Genomic DNA, 5,000 nt, shown 5'->3' with positions numbered 1-5,000 from the left:
CCTTCCGGTGTCCGGGCCTGGTGAGGTTTCCCGTGTTGAGTCAAATTAAGCCGCAGGCTCCACTCCTGGTGGTGCCCTTCCGTCAATTCCTTTAAGTTTCAGCTTTGCAACCATACTTCCCCCGGAACCCAAAAGCTTTGGTTTCCCGGAGGCTGCCCGCCGAGTCATCGGAGGAACTGCGGCGGATCGCTGGCTGGCATCGTTTATGGTTAGAACTAGGGCGGTATCTGATCGCCTTCGAACCTCTAACTTTCGTTCTTGATTAATGAAAACATACTTGGCAAATGCTTTCGCTTCTGTTCGTCTTGCGACGATCCAAGAATTTCACCTCTAACGTCGCAATACGAATGCCCCCGCCTGTCCCTATTAATCATTACCTCGGGTTCCGAAAACCAACAAAATAGAACCGAGGTCCTATTCCATTATTCCATGCACACAGTATTCAGGCGGGCTTGCCTGCTTTAAGCACTCTAATTTGTTCAAAGTAAACGTGCCGGCCCACCGAGACACTCAACTAAGAGCACCCTGGTAGGATTTCAACGGGGTCCGCCTCGGGACGCGCAAGCACGCCTTCGGCTCGCCCCACCGGCAGGACGTCCCACGATACATGCCAGTTAAACACCGACGGGCGGTGAACCAACAGCGTGGGACACAAATCCAACTACGAGCTTTTTAACCGCAACAACTTTAATATACGCTATTGGAGCTGGAATTACCGCGGCTGCTGGCACCAGACTTGCCCTCCAATAGATACTCGTTAAAGGATTTAAAGTGTACTCATTCCGATTACGGGGCCTCGGATGAGTCCCGTATCGTTATTTTTCGTCACTACCTCCCCGTGCCGGGAGTGGGTAATTTGCGCGCCTGCTGCCTTCCTTGGATGTGGTAGCCGTTTCTCAGGCTCCCTCTCCGGAATCGAACCCTGATTCCCCGTTACCCGTTACAACCATGGTAGGCGCAGAACCTACCATCGACAGTTGATAAGGCAGACATTTGAAAGATGCGTCGCCGGTACGAGGACCGTGCGATCAGCCCAAAGTTATTCAGAGTCACCAAGGCAAACGGACCAGACGAGCCAATCCGATTGGTTTTGATCTAATAAAAGCGTCCCTTCCATCTCTGGTCGGGACTCTGTTTGCATGTATTAGCTCTAGAATTACCACAGTTATCCAAGTAACGTGGGTACGATCTAAGGAACCATAACTGATTTAATGAGCCATTCGCGGTTTCACCTTAATGCGGCTTGTACTGAGACATGCATGGCTTAATCTTTGAGACAAGCATATGACTACTGGCAGGATCAACCAGGGAGCTGCGTCAACGAGAGCTGAGCAGCCGGCCGCCCGGGAGTGTGTCCCGAGGGCCCGCGCGAACACGCAAGCGTCCGCTCAATTATTCTGCAAACAGGAGGAGGCTGAGCTCCCCTGCACGATACACCTCGAAACCCTCTCAGGTCCCGGCGGCGCGCAGCGCCGTCCTAAGTACTTGGTCGGGTTCGAGAGAGGCGCAATCGCCCGGAGATGGGCGAGTAGACGCTTTCAGTGCGAACACCCGTGCTCCCAACTGAGCTTGCCGCTGCCGACAGAGGCCCGGGAGCGTGCTGTCGTGGCATTGCCGGCGGGAAACAACACGCGCCACCTACGGTGACCGGCAACTCCAACGCCAGCGCCACAGAAGGGCAAAGCCCCACTTGGGTGCAGAAGCGAACTCTCCCAGCACAGCGCACGCGCCAACACGTCCGCAGAGCTGCGATACAAACCACCTGCGAGAACCGCTGGGGGCGACCGAGCAGCAGACGGCGTCGCGACGCCGAGTGCCGGGCGGCGGCGCATCCTCAACGCACACAGTCCGCAATCGGACCAGCACACTGCAGATGTCCACCGCGCTTCGCACCGGGCTCGGCAGAACCCACTTTGGCCGCCTGGCGCCGCGCGCAGGGTGCGCCGGCGCATAGCTGGGACGCCAGCCGGGCCCGTCGGCCGGCGCTCCTGCCACTGGGCGCCCCCCACCAGCCGGCTGTAGTGCGTGCGCTCACGCAGCGCGCGGCCAGCACGCCGGGCGGCCCCCCCTCACCGGCCGGGGACTGTCCCGCCAAGCCACAGCCTCGTATCGCTTCATACCCACATGGCCAACTCAGGTTCGGGGGCATGGCGGGTACCGCCGAAACAACCGGTTCATAGATGTACCGATCGTCGCTATCACCGATGCACCTGCAGCGCGAACAACCGCTCAACAACTGATTTCCAGTTCATTTGCGGATCTTTGGCAGCAAACGTATACGTCAATCTACATTTGCGAAATCTACGATTCTGGCATGCCTGCATGTTATGTGTCACGACACGCTACATCAGCCCACATACACACTGCGGCATGTACACGAGAGAACACGTGGAAGATGGTCCGCGCACGTGTGCAATGTCCCTTGCGCGGTCGACTGTCAACCGGCCTCTGTAGCATGTCGCAGATGTGGAACGCGGTCCACCGTGCTATCATGTTGTGTGGGGCAATACGATTAAATAGGAAAACCCTCGTCGCTACATCAACAGACGGCTCACGCTGATTCCCGGCAGAGGGAGGAGGGGGGGGGGGGGGGGCCAACATGCAATACTTTCGTCCGTACCTACCTACCACATGTCTGTACGGCGTACAACAGTGCAATCTCGCTGTAATGGGGAGACGAGACAAGTAGCATCGTGCACAACATATGGCCCTTATGATTCGCCATTGTAGGGCGCAGCCGGTGTACGGTCAAGCATGTGCCACATTATGTCACTCAGTACGTAACGACGGATGATCAGTGTGGGTTACGCGTACATCAGCGGACAGTCCACACAGGCCGTACCACAACGTACACTGACTGCATCGACAACCGAATGCAACTGAACAGCTGCAAGGCTCATTTCACAAACAAACGCCTGACCGACCAGCTTGGAAGGGCAGGAGGGGAGGGCGATATTCGTTCTGTAGCGGTACACCCTTCCAGTGGTTAGCGGGACTGTGTAGAAAGTACGCAACACTCGAAAGACCTTTATGTGAGGGTACGCACCATGGCATCAAGAAATACACATGACACCAGAGGATCCAAGCAGTGAACTATGTTCAGAGGGTTGCTGTTAGGCAAAGCTACATTCCTGTGACGTTACATGTGACAGTTAAGGTGCAGTGTAAGTTAGGTTAAGGTGCAGCGTAAGTTAGGTTAAGGTGCAGCGTAAGTTAGGTTAAGGTGCAGCGTAAGTTAGGTTAAGGTGCAGCGTAAGTTAGGTTAAGGTGCAGCGTAAGTTAGGTTAAGGTGCAGCGTAAGTTGGGTTAAGGTGCAGCGTAACTTGGGTTAAGGTGCAGCGTAACTTGGGTTAAGGTGCAGCGTAACTTGGGTTAAGGTGCAGCGTAACTTGGGTTAAGGTGCAGCGTAACTTGGGTTAAGGTGCAGCGTAACTTGGGTTAAGGTGCAGCGTAACTTGGGTTAAGGTGCAGCGTAACTTGGGTTAAGGTGCAGCGTAACTTGGGTTAAGGTGCAGCGTAACTTGGGTTAAGGTGCAGCGTAACTTGGGTTAAGGTGCAGCGTAACTTGGGTTAAGGTGCAGCGTAACTTGGGTTAAGGTGCAGCGTAACTTGGGTTAAGGTGCAGCGTAACTTGGGTTAAGGTGCAGCGTAACTTGGGTTAAGGTGCAGCGTAACTTGGGTTAAGGTGCAGCGTAACTTGGGTTAAGGTGCAGCGTAACTTGGGTTAAGGTGCAGCGTAACTTGGGTTAAGGTGCAGCGTAACTTGGGTTAAGGTGCAGCGTAACTTAGGTTAAGGTGCCAACGTGGGTTAGGTTAAGGGGCCAACGTGGGTTAGGTTAAGGGCCAACGTGGGTTAGGTTAAGGGGCCAACGTGGGTTAGGTTAAGGGCCAACGTGGGTTAGGTTAAGGGCCAACGTGGGTTAGGTTAAGGGCCAACGTGGGTTAGGTTAAGGGCCAACGTGGGTTAGGTTAAGGGCCAACGTGGGTTAGGTTAAGGGCCAACGTGGGTTAGGTTAAGGGCCAACGTGGGTTAGGTTAAGGGCCAACGTGGGTTAGGTTAAGGGCCAACGTGGGTTAGGTTAAGGGCCAACGTGGGTTAGGTTAAGGGCCAACGTGGGTTAGGTTAAGGGCCAACGTGGGTTAGGTTAAGGGCCAACGTGGGTTAGGTTAAGGGCCAACGTGGGTTAGGTTAAGGGCCAACGTGGGTTAGGTTAAGGGCCAACGTGGGTTAGGTTAAGGGCCAACGTGGGTTAGGTTGCCAGAGATGTGTCAAATCAGGATGTACGTTTGGCTGGTGTCAGGTGGTGGGTTGGTTCGATGCCTTTATAAGGAGTGTGGCCAAAGGGTATTTTATTACTTGTACCTTTTGTGTTGTGGCGTGGCGTTGCGTCCTGTGTTGATACTGGGTGGACCACTGTGGGTGTTGCTGGCTGATTTGAGCTGCGTTGTTTGCGGGTGGTGTGAGACATTCTGTCTTATTAGTGGACGTGACGTTCCTCTTGTCGTTCTTTGGATAGTGTCCTGTGGCAGCGAGGATAAAATGGATGTTGTTGAACGATAGTGCTTTGGTGCTTTCGCTTTGTTACACACAGAGTGGACTGTGAGATAGGGTGACTGGGTCGAGTGCGGTTCACACTGTCCTCCCCAGTTTACAGTATGTATCATCTATGTATGTGGTCCTGCATCATTTACTAAGCAGGGACGTCAGACGACTGAAATATTAGTTATGTACTGATGTAAAGCAGAATGCTTACCTTCCACCAGTGGGCGAGTATCGACTCTGCCCCAGCGTTGCCACCGCAGGAAGCGGTGTCGGAAACACTACCCGCACACCGTCACCACTGTGCGGGGGGACGGACCCTCTATATCCTCAGCGGCGCACTCTTTGCCACCGGGCGTCACGTCTCGCGGCCCGCCGTCCAGAGCATGTATTGGGACAGCGGGACTTTGGCTTTTGGGAGATAACTCTTCATGAAGTGGAAGATATAGGGGTGGACTGC

The 5,000-nt window shown here is 54.5% G+C and overlaps 1 non-coding gene across 1 annotated transcript in view; it reads right to left on the bottom strand.

Moving 5' to 3' along the window:
- The window catches only part of LOC126333485 (small subunit ribosomal RNA), a 1,893-nt gene extending 582 nt beyond the window's left edge, over positions 1 to 1,311 (bottom strand). Inside the window, exon 1 of the ribosomal RNA XR_007564242.1 lies at positions 1 to 1,311. This exon is cut by the window's left edge and continues 582 nt beyond it. This is a non-coding gene — a ribosomal RNA (small subunit ribosomal RNA).
- Positions 1,312 to 5,000: the final 3,689 nt, after the last annotated feature.

Source organism: Schistocerca gregaria, unplaced genomic scaffold (assembly GCF_023897955.1).
Source record: "Schistocerca gregaria isolate iqSchGreg1 unplaced genomic scaffold, iqSchGreg1.2 ptg001605l, whole genome shotgun sequence".
Classification (NCBI taxonomy): Eukaryota; Metazoa; Arthropoda; class Insecta; order Orthoptera; family Acrididae; genus Schistocerca; species Schistocerca gregaria.
This window is presented reverse-complemented; position numbering and strand designations above follow the sequence as displayed.